This window comes from Neomonachus schauinslandi, chromosome 5 (assembly GCF_002201575.2).
Source record: "Neomonachus schauinslandi chromosome 5, ASM220157v2, whole genome shotgun sequence".
Taxonomy (NCBI): Eukaryota; Metazoa; Chordata; class Mammalia; order Carnivora; family Phocidae; genus Neomonachus; species Neomonachus schauinslandi.
Genome location: NC_058407.1, coordinates 117,029,806 through 117,045,770, shown reverse-complemented (window position 1 = coordinate 117,045,770; position 15,965 = coordinate 117,029,806). Strand labels below are relative to the sequence as shown.

At 38.1% G+C, this 15,965-nt stretch overlaps 1 pseudogene; it reads left to right on the top strand.

Moving 5' to 3' along the window:
* Nucleotides 1–271: 271 nt before the first annotated feature.
* LOC123324921 lies at nt 272–359 on the top strand (annotated as a pseudogene).
* Nucleotides 360–15,965: the final 15,606 nt, after the last annotated feature.

The window sequence follows — 15,965 nt, the reverse complement described above, 5'->3', positions numbered from 1 at the left end:
ACTCTTCATCCTGTTGCTCTTTGGGGTCTTCCTTGTTGCTTCCTTCTGGTCCCCTGAGACTTGAATGTTGGTATATCCCAGGGCTCAGTTCTCACATCTGTCCCTTCCTGGGCTGATATCGAGCAATCTCTCAGCTTTAAGAACCACCTCCGTGCTGACAACTCCCAATTTTCTATCTCCAGCTCAGACTTCTCCCCTAAACTCCAGTCTTATATATCCCCCTGCCTATAGAGCATCACATGCATGTCCAAAAGCCTTGTCAAACTTAATCCTACTCCGGTTTCTCTTCAGATCGTATAAATCTTTTGCCTTTTACTAAAGATTTCCGTGGAGAGGAACAATTCTGAGAATCACAGCAGGAAGGGAAGAATGAAGGGGGGGAAATCGGAGGGGAAGACAAACCATGAGAGACTATGGACTCTGAGAAACAAACTGAGGGTTCTAGAGGGGAGGGGGCTGGGGGGATGGGTTAGCCCGGTGATGGGTATTAAAGAGGGCACGTATTGAATGGAGCACTGGGTGTTACGCACAAACAATGAATCATGGAACACTACATCAAAAACGAATGATGTAATGTATGGTGATTAACATAACATAATAATAATAAAAAAAACTTAATCCTAAAACAGAATTTCTGATTTTCCCCTTAAAGACAGACTTAATCCCACAGTCTTCCCCCTCTAGATAAATACTAACTCCATCCTTCCAAATTGCTGAGGTCAAAAACCTTGGTGTTATTCTTGACTTCTCTTTTTTTCCTTCCACTGCCCACATCTAATCTGGGAGGAAACCCTAGGGGTTCTACCTTCATAATCTCTCCACACTTTGACCACTCTCACTACCTCTGTCACAGTGCAGGCTGCCATTATCTCGAACCTAAATTCTTGCAATAGTCTCCTAACTGGTTTCCCCACTTTAACCTTCTTCTCTAACCCCCATACCTGAAGTCTACTTTGGATATAACAGCCGAGATGATCCTTTTAAAGTCTCCTCCTCTTGCTTACAACCCTCTAATGTATTCCCATCTCAGGCAGAGTCAAGGTCAAAGTCTTCACAACTACCTCAGGTGCCCCACCTCTGCCCTAGCCACACCAGCTTCCTTGCTATCCCTCCAGGCATGCTCTCTCCTCAAGATCTTCGCAATGGTTGGTCCACTACCAATGGTCTTTCTCCACATAGCTTCATAGATATTTTCAGGTCTGGATTCAAAGTCATCTTGTCAGTGAGTCTTTAGCTGACCTGCGCATTTAAAAGTGCCACTTCCACCTTCCCCCCAGCCCTCTACCTCTTGTCTCTTCTTTACTTTTCTCCATAGCATTTATTACATTCTGATGTATATTTTACTTACTAGTTGATTGTCTATCTCCCCTCACTTGAATGCCAGCTCCATGATGGCAGGAAATTTTGTTTATTCATCTAGAGCCATGCCTAGCACATAATAAGTGGTCAATAGATACAAGTTGAACGAATAGATAAGTAAATAGAGAGTATTTATGACTAAGGCAAAAGCATAATTAACAAGTGTGCTTTCATGAAGGATAGACCCCTTAAAAGAAGCCACCATAACTTTTTCTCTTTGTGATCACGATTATCTAACAGTGTCCATCATATTATAGGCATTCATTAAATACTTGCTGGGGGTGCTTGGGTGGCTCTGTAGTTAAGTGTCTGCCTTCAGCTCAGGTCATGGTCCCAGGGTCCTGGGATCGAGCCCCGCATCAGGCTCCCCGCTCGGCGGAGAGCCTGCTTCTCCCTCTCCCACTCCCCCTGCTTGTGTTCCCTCTCTTGCTGTGTCTCTCTCTGTCAAATAAATACATAAAATCTTTTTAAAAAATCAAATAACAAAGTAAAGAATTTTCTAGAAATGGATGATGGTGATTTTTCTAGGGATCAATATGCCTCTTATTTTTACCATGCTTTGTGATTTTCAAAGAGCTTTTTTTTTTTATCCTTGCTCCAGATGTTTATTTATTTATTTTTTAAATTTTTTTATTCTTACATTAATCCCCATACATCATTAGTTTTAGATGTAGTGTTCCATGATTCATTGTTTGCATATAACACCCAGTGCTCCATGCAGAATGTGCCCTCCTCAATACCCACCACCAGGCTAACCCATCCTCCCACCCCCCTCCCCTTTAGAACCCTCAGTTTGTTTTTCAGAGTCCATCGTCTCTCATGGTTCGTCTACCCCTCTGATTTCCCCCCCCTTCATTCTTCCCCTCCTGCTACCTTCTTCTTCTTCTTTTTTTTTTCTTAACATATATTGCATTATTTGTTTCGGAGGTACAGATCTGAGATTCAATAGTCTTGCACAATTCACAGCACTTACCAGAGCACATACCCTCCCCAGTGTCTATCACCCAGTCACCCCATCCCTCCACCTCACCCCCCACTCCAGCAACCCTCAGTTTGTTTCCTGCAATTAAGAATTTCTCATATCAGTGAGGTCATATGATACATGTCTTTCTCTGTTTGACTTATTTCACTCAACATAATACCTTCCAGTTCCATCCACGTCGTTGCAAATGGTAAGATCTCATTCCTTTTGATGGCTGCATAATATTCCATTGTATATATATACCACATCTTCTTTATCCATTCAAAGAGCTTTTACATAGCCTACTTGTTTATAACCATGACCACATTAAAAAGAAACCAGGGCAGGAGAAAAAAGGAGAGAGGGAAACAAACCATAAGAAATGCTTAAGAATAGAGAACAAAGTGAGGGTTGATGGCGGGAGGTGGGTGTGGGATGGGTATTAAGGAGGGCACTTGTTATGATTAGCACTGGGTGTTGTATGTAAGTGATGAATCACTGAATTCTACTCCAGAAACCAATATTGCACTGTATGTGAACTACTAAAATTTAAATTAAAAAAATAATAAAAGAAAAAGAAAAAATTAAAACAAAAACAAAAACAAAACCAAGGTAAACATCATTATTTTCATTTTACAGATAAGGAAAGTGAAATTCAAAGAGAAAAAGTGAATTGTTTGAGGTTTCATAGCTGGCAATTGGTGTATCCAGGACTAGAAAACTGATTCTTCTGAGACTGAATTCAGGGTTTTTTAAACCATAATCTTCTATTGATAAACCACTGAATTTAATGAGTGGATTTTATATCCCTTTTATATTTATCACATGTGAGGTATATAATAGGTGCTTAATACATGTTTACTAATCACTTAAGGTAAAAGTATATATATTTATTCTTTCACTCTCACTACAGACTTGTCATAGAAAAGATAATTCAGAGGGGTGCCTGCGTGGCACAGTTGGTTAAGCATCCGGCTCTTGGCTTCAGCTCAGGTCCTGATCTCAGGGTCATGGGATTGAGCCCCACATGGGGCTCTGCACTCAGCACTGAGTCTGTTTGAGGTTCTCGATCCCTCTCACTCTCCCTCTGCACTTCCTGCTCATGATCCTCCCACTCATGCTCTCTCTCTCTAAAATAATTAAAGAAATCTTAAAAAAAAAAAAGATAATTCACATCTTCTGGCAGAAAATAAACAAGCCCTCAAATCTTGCTAACTTTCATACAAATTGAGTACTTTTCCAAGGCACAAAAGCAATTGTAATGGGCCATGTTTTCTATCAGTATTCATATTTACTATTCATTTCTCAGGAGTTCTGCAAGATTAATGCCTGGGTTTCATGACTTAAGTCACTTTCTTTTGAAGTAAAGAATAAATCATCAGATCTTATAAGATCTTGTGTTCCCTTCTGCATCTATGATTCTAGCTCCCTTCTCCCTGTATTTGAAGAGTCAGAGAGATTTAAATTTAAATTGTCTTATACCTTATGCTTTAACATATCATTGCATACTCCTAACATTTTCTAGGAATAATTAAATATAGGAAATAGTACGATATTTATATTTAAGACTTATGTTTGAAAATAATCATGTCTCTGAGCTATGAACAGCACAGCAGATACTATATAATAGACTTTTATCTTTTCTTTTTTTAAGATTTTATTTATTTGACAGAGAGAGACACAGCGAGAGAGGGAACACAAGCAGGGGGAGTGGGAGAGGGAGAAGCAGGCTTCCCGCGGAGCAGGGAGCCAGACGCGGGACTCAATCCCAGGACCCCAGAATCGTGACCTGAGCCGAAGGCAGACACCTAACGACTGAGGCACGCAGGCGCCCTGACTTTTATCTTTTCTATTTCAACCACAGTAAGTAGTAGTTTCTCTAAAGCCTAGAAACACCCAGAAAAAACTTTTTTTCTTGCCTGATATGAAGGGGCATCACAAACAAAAACTTTTAGGGAAAAAAAGCAAAAAACCCTAGCTTTTTGACCCTTTGGGTAATTTAAAGAAACAAGTGTAGGGGCACCTGGACGGTGCAGTCAGTCGGCAGCCGACTGGGTTTAGCTTAGGTACTAATCTCAGGTTGTGATCTCAGGGTTGTGGGATTGAGCCCCACATCAGGTGGGCACTCAACACAGGGTCTGCTGAAGACTCTCTTTCCCTCTCCCTCTGCACCGCCCCCCCCCCCCACGCTCGCACACACTTGCGCACTCGCTCTCTCTCAAATAAATAAATAAATCGTAAAAAAGAAAGAAAGAAAGAAAGAAACAAGTGTATAGTCTTTTGTGGGTCAGTTGTCTGCTATAGCTGATCTCACAAGGGGTGGAGATGTTTCCTCCTATTAGCTATACCACTCTGGTGACACTTCTGTGATGATTTTCATGCCTTGCCACGGTAGCTGCCACAGTAAAATTAACCTGCAGGCTTTAAAACCTTAAAGACCAGGAAGCTCACTTCCCTCAGCCTCTTCTCTTCAACTTCCACTATTGTGTTCTGCGTGTCATCTGTCAAAACCGTGTGATGAAAAATGTCATCTAACAAAGGGAGAGGCGCTCAGCCCCCAGGTTTAGTGGACACCACGTCTAGACATTGGGCAGAGAATACATTTACATTGTCGTGCAGGCTGCTCGTGTAAACTGTTATTCCCTGGCACCTACACACTAGGGCTGGAGTCCAAACTTGTGATGGGCACCAAGCCATGCCAACAGATGGGCACAGGGATGACAGCCAAGGGACTATGTATGTGCATCAAGTATAGGTGTTGAGAACAGGAATTCCAACTGAGAAGATCAAAATGACTGTCTGTCTCAAGCTTATGGTTAAGAGCTTGTCAATTCATGCCTTGTTTAATATAAATGGACTGGAATTCAGGAGAATTGACAGATTTTGACAAAATCTCAGATTTATTTTTTTAAATAGAAATGCAAAAATAACTTGGACATTTGCAGAAAATGGTTTGGTGGTATTTTGTGAGCAGAAAATGTTTCAACTTCTCCAGAAAATTTTGTGATTATTAAAGCTTCTCATAAAGAAGTACGGAATTGGAGCATTTTACAGAATTAGCTCATTTAGCTTCTCATCTGTTATTAAAATCCTGTAGTGCATTTAATTCTATTATTTCAATGTCATGTATAATAAGGAAATTTATCATAACAAATCAATGAAATTGAATTTCCTAATTTAATCATCTGTTAGATCTCAAAACCGCCTGAGATTCACTCTACTTTGTTTTTAATTTAAGAAAGACCGCTCAGAGGGGACACTTTATTGGTGTTTTAAGTTTTCCTTTTAAAAAATAATTTCAAAGCTTCAAATCCGAAAATTATGTGATTTGAGTCAGAAGTGGGAGGAGGGGAGATTTGGAATCCCTTAAGATCACTCATGTGAACAGAGAAGGACACATGTGGTTTACATTACATAACTTCTCTGTGCTTTTTTCCCCTACCTAATAAAATTAGGGAATTGGACTAGACCATCTCGAAGGTCCTTTCCCTATTCCTTTTTTTTTTTTAAGCTTTTTTTTAAAGATTTTATTTATTTATTTATTTATTTGACAGAGAGAGATACAGCTAGAGAGGGAACACAGGCAGAGGGAGTGGGAGAGGGAGAAGCAGGCTTCCTGATGAGAAGGGATCCCAATGTGGGGCTCGATGCGGGGCTCGATCCCAGGACCCTGAGATCATGACCTGAGTCGAAGGCAGACGCTTAACGACTGAGCCACCCAGGCGCCCTGACAATTCCCTATTCCTAATGTAACCAAATGAAATGATGCTTTTCTTTCAAAATACGAATCAAAATTCCGAGGAGAAGTCACATGGCTGTTACAACTCCAAAAGAAGGTAGAGCACAAGGATTCCTGTTACACGATCCAAATTGCCCTGGATTCCTAAGTTTTTTAGAGGTAAGGAAGTCTTGATTCATCTGCACTCTTTCCAATGCCTTAGAGACAGGTTTCCCCGACCATTCAAAACTCCTCTGTTAGAATATTTTTTAATTTTTATTGAGGAATAATAATATAAACAGGAAAGAACACATATGATAAAAGAATAGCTCATGAACTTTCATAAACGGAACATACCAATGGAACAGCAACAGATCAAGAAACAGAATATCCTCAGCACCCCCAGAAGGCACTCACTACTCCTTCTAGTCACTACCTCATCAACAGCAACCACTAATGGGACGTCTACCCACGTAGATTGGCCATAACTGTCTTTTGAACTTTGTATAAATGGAATCATACAACATGCCCTCTTTTTTTAAAGAGCAAGCTTGGGACTTTTTAAAAAAAAAATTTTTTTTAAAGATTTTATTTATTTATTTGACAGAGAGAGACACAGCGAGAGAGGGAACACAAGCAGGGGGAGTGGGAGAGGGAGAAGCAGGCTTCCAGCTGAGCAGGGAGCCCGATGCAGCACTTGATCCCAGGACCCTGGGATCATGACCTGAGCCGAAGGCAGACGCTTAACGACTGAGCCACCCAGGCGCCCCCAACATGCCCTCTTTTGTGTCGGCTTTTTTTACTTGATATTATGTTCATGAGATTCACTCACATTGTTGCATGTAGTTTTAGACTGTTCTTTCTCGTTGCTATATAGTAATTCATTTATCTATACTACTGTACAGATAGAATACAAATAGTATTCCTGTGAATATTTGAGTACCCCTCTTTTTTAATAAATATGTAGGTTTGCATTTCTTTGGGGCATATGCTGAAGAGAAGATTTGCTAGGTCGTAGGGTATGCAAATGCAGCTCTGGTAGACATTGTCAGTTTTCTCAAGGAATTGTAAACAATTTACACACCCACCTAGCAGTATATGAAAATTCCTGTTGCTCTACATCCCTGCCAAAATTTAGAATTTATGTCTTTTTTTTTTTTTTTTTAGTTTTGCTCTTCTGGTGGATATCCCAAGGTGTATTTTTTAAACATTTGTTTTATTGAAGTGAAATTCACATAACATAAAATTAACATTTTAAAAGTAAACAATTCAATAACATTTAGAACATTCACAATGTTGTGCAATCACCAGGTCTATCTAGCTCTAGAACATTTCATCACCCCACAAGGAAACTCTGTACCCACTGAGCATTCACTCCCTGTTCCCTGAATCCTCCCCACCTATCCATGGCAACCACCAATCTGCATTCTGTCTCTATGGATTTGCTTATTCTGGATATTTCATATAAATGGAATCATATGTTTTCAAAGTTCATTCACACTGTATCAGTACTTCATTCTTTTTATAGCTGAATAATTCATTGTATGAATTGAATACTACAATTGTTTATTTCTGCACCCACTGATGGACATTTGGGCTGTTTCCACCTTTTGGTTATGGTGAATAGTAGTGCTGTACATATGTGTGCACATGTATTTGGTTGAATCCCTCTTTTTGATTCTTTTGGATATATATATATAAATCCTAGGAGTGGAATTCCTGGGCCACATGGTAATTCCGTTTAACTTACCAGGGAATTGCCAGTGTTTCAACAGCAGTCTAACCATTTTAGATTCCTACCCACAGTGTATCAGGGCTCCAATTTCTCCACATCCTCAGCAGAAAAATAATGCTTAATATTTTCCAGATTTTATTTTATTTTAATAAAAGATTTTACTTATTTGTTGCGAGCACAAGCAGGGGGAGTGGCAGGCAGAGGGAGAAGCAGGCTCCCGGGTGAGCAGGGAGCCCGCTGTGGGACTTGATCCCAGGACCCTGGGATCAGGACCTGAGCCAAGGGCAGTCGCTTAGGACTATAGCCACAGCCATCCTAATGGGTATGAAGTGGTACCTTATTGTGGTTTTGATTTACATTTCCCTAATGACTAATGACGTTGAGCATCTTTTCATGTGCTCCTTGGCCATTTACATATCTCGTTTGGAGATATGTCTGTTTAAGTCATTTGCCTGTATTATATTAATTGGACTGTTTGTCTTTTTCCTGTTGAGTAGTGAGAGTTCTTAATATATTCTGGATACTAGACCTTTATCAGATATATTATTTGTGAATAATTTCTTACATTCTATAGGTTATCTTTTCACTTTCTTGATAATGTCCTTGAACATTAGCACAAAATGTTTAATTTTCGTGAAGTCCAATTTATTTATTTTTGTTGTTGCTTGTGCTTTTCATGTCATATCTAAGAACCCATTGTTAAATCTAAGGCTGTGAAGAATTACTTTTATGTTTTCTTCCAAGACCTGTATGATTTTAGCTCTTATATGTAGATTATCGATCCATTTTGAATTAATTTTTATATATAATGTGAAGTAGAGGACAACTTCATTCTTTTGCATCTGATTATGACAGCACCATTTTTTAATATATTTTTTATTTTTTTAAATTTTATTATGTTATGTTAGTCACCATACAATACATCATTGGTTTTTGATGTGGTGATCCACGATCCACTGTTATCACAGCACCATTTGTTGAAGAGAGTGTCCTTTCTCCCATTGAATGGTCTTATCATCCTTGTTGAAAACCAAGTGACCACAGATGTATGGATTTACTTCTGGAATCTCAATTCTATTACATTGGTCTACGTATATATCTTTATGTCAGTACCACAATGTTTTGGTTACTCTAGGTTTGTAGTGAAGTTCTGAAATTGGGAAGTGTGAGTCCTTCAACTTTGTTCTTTTTCAATATTTTCCAGCTGTTAAGGGCCCCTTGTAATTCCATATGAATTTGAGAATTGATTTTTCCATTTCTACAAAAATTGTCATTAGGATGTTGACAGATTTCACTGAATCTGTAGATCACTTTGAGTAGGATTACCATCTTAACAATATTAAGACTTCCATTCAATGAACACAGGCTATCTTTCCATTTATTTAGATCTTCTTTAATTTTTTAAAGCAATGTTTTATAGTTTTCAGTGTATGATTCTTTCACCGACTTGGTTAAATTTATTCCAGGCACTTTATTCTTTTGGATGATCTTGAAAATGGAATTGTTTTCTTAATTTCCTCATCAGATTGTTCGTTGCTGGTGTATAGAAATGCAATTCTCTGTGTGTGTGTGTGTGTGTGAGAGAGAGAGAGAGACAGAGGGAGAGAGAATATGTGTGTGATCTTGCACTTTGAAACTTTGCCGAAATTTATTAGCTCTAGCAGGCTTTTTTTTTTTTTCTTTTTGGAAGAGTCTTGGACATTTTTCACATGTAGGATCATGTCATCATGAACAGAGATAGTTTCACTTCTTCCTCTCCAGGCTGGATGCCTATCATTTCTCTTTCTTGCCCACTCACTCTGGGTAGAACTCTCAGCACATTGTTGAATAGTAGTGGTTAAAACAGACATCCTTGTCTGTTAGCTCTTAGGGGGAAGTTTTCAGTCTTTCACCACTGAGTATGGTAGTAGTAGTTCTTCACAGATGCCCTTTATCGTGTTGAAGACGTTCCCTTTTATTCCTAGTTTTCTGAGTGTTTTTTATCATGGAAGTGTTTTAGATTTTGTCAAATGCCTTTTCTGTATCAGTTGAGATGATCATGTAGTTTTTACTTTCATGCTATTAATGTGGCATGTCACATTGATTTTCTTACGTTCAATCACCCTTGCATTTCTGGGATATTTCCCACATTGTCATTGTATATAATGATTTTAACATGTTGTTGGATTTGATTTGCTAGTATTTTGTCGAGGATTTTTTAACTCATATTTGTAAGGAATATTGGCCTATACTTTTCTTTTTTGTGTGCTATCTCTGTCTGACTTTAGTATCAGAACAATACTGATTGTATAGTATGAGTCCGTGTTTGTTCTTCCATTCTTCAGAAGAGTTTGAAAATAATTGTTATTAATTCTTCTTTAAAATGTTTGTTTGGTTTTTTTTTTAAAGATTTTATTTATTTGACAGAGAGAAACACAGCGAGAGAGGGAACACAAGCAGGGGGAGTGGGAGAGGGAGAAGCAGGCTTCCCGCCGAGCAGGGAGCCCGATGAGGGGCTCGATTCCAGGACCCTGGGACCATGACCTGAGCCGAAGGCAGACGCTTAACAACTGAGCCACCCAGGCACCCCACTTCTTTAAATGTTTGCAGGAACCAATGTGGTTTTAATTTGCATTTCCTTATTGTCTAAAGAAGTTGGACATCTTCTCATAGGCTTATTGGCCATTTTACCTCATCTTTTGTGAAAGTTTGTTCAAATATTTTGTCCATTTTCTTATTGGTATTCTGTCCTTTTCTTGATTTATAGAAGTTTTTATATATTTGGATAAGTCTTTTGTCCATATATGTATTGTTATATCTTTTCCCACACTATAGTTTGCCTTTTCATTTTCTTAAGGGTGAACTTTTTCTCCTTTTGAAGAACAGGCTTCTTAATTTTAATACAGTCCTATTTATCATTTTTTTTTCTTTTGTGGAAAGCCCTATTTGTATTGTGCTTAAACCATCTTTGCCTACTCTGATGTCATAAATATTTCTCCTGTACTTTCTTCTAAAAGCTCTATAATTTTACCTTTCACAATCTACCTGAGTCTGCCTGAAAACTTACTTTTGTGTAAGATGTGGCACAAGGGTTAAGACTTTTTTTTCCATATGGGCATCCAATTGACCCATGCCAATCCTCGCTCTGCTGGCCTGCAGTATCACTTTTATCTTAAATCAGGTAGCTTGTATGTGTATGAATCTTTTCCCGAATTCTTTATTATGTTCTATATAATGGTTTATCTATGCACAAATACCACATTGGCCTAATTATTTTAGCTTTGTGATATACATCCTAGTATCTGACAGTGAAAGTCCTCCAACCTTGTTTTTCAAGATTGCCTTGGGTATTCTTCACACTTTGCATTTCCATATTAATTTTAAAACCAGCTTCTCAGTTTCTGCAAAGGAAAAGAAAAGAATCTTCCTAGAATTTGGGGACAAGATTAGAAGAAACATTGTAATTATTCAATGAATATTTGCTCAGTGCCTGATCTTGGCCATGCTCTCTAGGAGGTGTGGTAATAGATCGGGATACAGTAGGCAGGGAGACACAGTACTTGCCCTCAAGGAGCAGCCTCACTAGTTTCTGAATTCCACACTGAGACTCTCCATCGAATTGATGCAGTGTGTGTTGCTTTTTAATCGTGACAGTTTTATAATGGGTGAGATTAGACACCTGCTGAGGCATGTTATGATCATTTCCTGATGAAATGGGGTGATTTCCAAAGCCTCATGAGGTTTCACTTAAGAAATAGGGGCTCAGAGTTTTCTGAGTTCTTTACAGATGATTTTATTTAATTCTCATGACACCATCACCCAACAATTAGGTAAACAGTATTATCCTCATTTTTACAAATAAGGAAACTGAGGCTTAAAGAGTAGTTTACCCAAGATTATACCACAAGCATATTATGGATCCAAGGTTAGAACCCAAGTCTTCCTAATTCTAAAGTATCAAAGTAGAAATATCAAGAATAGAAATTATATAAAATGACTTATCCCTATGATTTAATTTCTTGCAACATGTCTGCATGTGCAATGTCATAACAGAAGAGCCATGATGTGAATGTGGTCTCAAACACAGAGATAAACATATTTGAATTTGTTGGTGTTTCTGCAGTGCTCCATGGGTGGGGACAAAATATCTAGAGTAGTAGAGACGATGGAATTAGTTATTTGGCCAGGTTGGGGCTGAATGGAGTAAAAATTCAAGTAGTATTGAAGGTTGGGACTTTGGTATTACATGGTGCAGTTAACTATGGTCACCTGGCATGAAGTGCTAATTCATATAAAGCATTGAAAGACCCAAGGCCTATTCCCAAGAAACAGTATGAAAGGTATGAAGAATTCAAAGACTACGGGGTATGAATAGGTGCTTCTAATGGTATTGAAGAACTTAAAGGAAAAAAGATAGCCAAACTTAAAGTTCTAAGCAATTGGCATATATAAACTAAAACTAGGAACTTCCTATGATTATTCTTGAAGAATCTCTTACCTATTGTTCATCAGAGCTGATAGACCCCAAAATAAAAGCTGAGATTATTGAAAATCAAACATCAGCTTAGATCTTGTGAGTTATCTAACTTCAGAATCAGTTGAAGTACCAGCCTTATAGATTTCTCATGTTCAAGTTAAGGGACTGAATGAAAAACTGTAGGACCCTGAGGATTGGAATATAGATATATGGGAGGATTAGAATAACTCAGAATATACTGAACCTCCAACCCCCATTGAGTATCCCTTGCCAACTAAAGCTGATAAGACAGTTCTTGCTTTGCCTGAAGATTCTATAAAGACCTGGCCTGATGAGAAATAGTTCCCTCATATTTTACCTTCTAAACACCTCATTGTGTCTGTCTGTCTATTTATCTATCTCTACAGTTATATATACGTTTGTGTGGATATATATGTAACTACAGTTATGTATACATATATAACTACATATACACATAAACATATATAACTGTATATAGTTATATATGTATATATTGTGATATTAACATATATATCACTATAGTGATATTAAATCTAGTTAATATGATATACATAATACCATTAATTGTATAATTAATAATGATATTAATAATAACTAATTATTATTAATATGGTATTAACATAATATCACTATATGCATACATTAACATATTACAATATATACATATATAACTACTATATATACATATAAATACTGTATATACATATATAAATACTATATAGCTCTATATAGTTACATATATACACATATACATAAATAACTATGTAGCATATGGAATACATGTATTAGTATATAGAATATGTATAGTTACATATATTATATACATCCTAGTATGTCTTGAAGGTGATAGGCTATAGTAACAAAATCCAATAAAAGAGATACTAACTATACATCAAAGTTGTAAAATTATGCTAATTGATATTGCTAAACTTTGGAAATGGATTCTGAGGATGTTCGACCAAAGACAATGGGACGGAATTTTTGGTCAGACTGAATTTATTCGGTGCACTGCCTCAAGCAGCTGGGACTGTTTCTAACGGATTACCCAGTTGGTTGCCTGAAACCTGGCTAAATAAAGTTTAGATACCCGAAATTTCTTGATATAATGTCAAGGAAGAAATCCAAATAGTAGGGAAATAAAAATGTCGAAGTGGAATGGTCATGCAGAGGCTGTTCTCCCAACTCCTAACTGTGTCCCTTGAGGGGGTCCAAAAGATAATCCTTGGTGAGAGTAATGTCAACATTGAAAAACAAATGAATAAACATTGTACTGGCTGTTCTGTGTAGCTGGGGGATGTAGTGATTGAAATGTGCCTTTGATTTCATTCCCCAATGAACTCATAAAGGGAGTACCAAGGTTCCAGTGTAGTATCACCTGGGAAGGTGTATGTGGCAGCAGAATGGGAGTGATAAATAGAATGAGCCTTACAGGAATCTTTGCTAACAGCTATTTGAATATTGGGTCCCTAGAACCAAATCACACAGTCAGCCCATTAAAGGCCTACTTGATCTAAATAACCAGAAGTTCTATCTGGTCAACAGAGATTTGCTGTGAGCTTTAATAGTGGGGACTCAGGCCACTCATCTGACTCCTGAGCCTGAGTCAGTTCAGTGACCCAGAGTGTCTGCATTGAAAGAGAGGCAGGGACCTTTGGAGGAAGAACCCATAGCAACATCACATGTCCGTACCATGTATCTTCCTCCTGGACTTGCAAGTCATTGATCAGTGTAAGAATATACTGTAAAGATGTTTGAAAGGTTATTGGAAACTGGTTCAGAACTAACTCTAATTCCTGAATGAAACTGTGGTTCATAGAACACGATGAGATTGCTTCCCTTGCTTCCTTTAAACTTAGCTCAAGTAAGTCCATCCCTGACCACCCTATAAAAAATGCAAACACCTTTCCATCTAGAACTCCTTAACCCCCTTCCTTGACTTATTAGTGTACTATATTAGTCAGTCAGTTAGTTTGTTGTCTTTCTTTTAGAACACAAGCTCCATTAGAGCAGGGATTTTTGTCTTTTTTTTTTTCCTTGTTGCATTGCAAGCAACCAGAACAATGCCTTTATAAGTATTTATCGAATAAATAAAAAATGAGAAATAAAATTTTGATCTGATGAACTTAAAATATGAAAGAATCTCCACACTGACTCCTGTCATTGCAAGAGCAAGAGCTATTATGGCAGGAAGGGCCACATTCAGAGCTCTTGTAGCATCCCCTGTGTACCTCTCCATACCAACAAGTCACCATAAAGCAATATCCACCCCTGAGGGATCACAGAGGTAAGAGGCATCATAACAACCCTAACAGATGCAGGGTTAATGATTCTTTTTACATCACTGTTTAACTAAACTGTATTGTCAGTGAAGCTGATAGATGTCTTGAAAAAGGAAGCATATTACCAAAAATTTAATCTCCTTTTTAGACGAAGAGGTAAGACAGTGAGTTGAAAGCCATGGGATTCACTTATCTTGTAGACATCACTCAGAAGTAGCTGGCCCTATTGAACGGTAAAATAATAGTATCTGTCCTTGACGGATTGTTGTGCTCTCTTATGGGATGTAACAAATGTTTTTAACCAACAACCCACTCTCCCACAGCTTGAATAGATGGATTTGGGAACCAAGAGGAGGAAGTAAGAGTGGAATCTTTCACTATTGCCCCTAATGATCCATCTGCAAAATGTTTGCTTACTATCCCAGTGACACTGGGCTCTGGCATAGAGGTCTTAGTACCCAAGGAAAGAATGTTTCCATTAGAGGTAAACCATAGATTCCCTTGAATTATAAACTGAGAGTGTCACATGGCCAACTTGGGCTTCTCATGCCACTGGATAACAGTTCAAAAACAAAGTATGACATTGTCTTACGGGGTGAATACTCCTGACTACTTACTCCTATTTAAGTAAAATAAGCTTGCCACGAAATAAAGAGTAAGGGAAGAGTATACACTGATTCTTGAGGATACAGCAGATCACCTTCTACTACTACTTTAACAGTGGTGAAAATTATAAAAACCCAAATATGCCGGACCATTAAGGGCTCAGATCTTTCAGGACCATTGGTTTGAATCCCTTTGGGTTAAGAACCTTACCCAGCTGAAGGCAAAGGGAATGTGGAACATATAGGAGGAGGAAAATCATAACATCAACCCTTGCCTGGTGATTCGTGATATGAACAAGGATTAGTTTCTTCTTTCCTATGTCAGGTATGTATCTATACATTTTAACTAAGTTCCATTTTCTCTGCAGGTCTCTTTTCCCCATTATTTTATATTGACTTTAAATTAATCTAGTGATTGACTTTACAACTTAGTCCATGGATTACAGAATATTGAGATGGGATGGTGATGAAACTAGAAAAGGGACGCACATCATCCTGGGATTCTGATTTGGAACTGGATGCAGTTACTAATGAGACTGGGTTGAGCATTCTGGTAAAGGAGGTGAACACATTTTCCATTATCCTGGGGCTTGCTCATCATGTTAATTGGAATCATTTCTTTTCTTCTAAGATTCTTCTCCTGTCTCTCCCTCCTTTTTCTCCCTTGCTTCTTTCCACTTTGGGAAGTTTTGAGTATGGGAAGTAGATTGTATGCTGTTATTAGGCAGTCAAAGGGGTAAAATGTAGAGTTGAGCAGAAGCTTGTTATTCTTTTTGCACCCAATATCTGAACTCTTTTTCTGTATTTGTAGAAACCCTCATTTTATGAGGT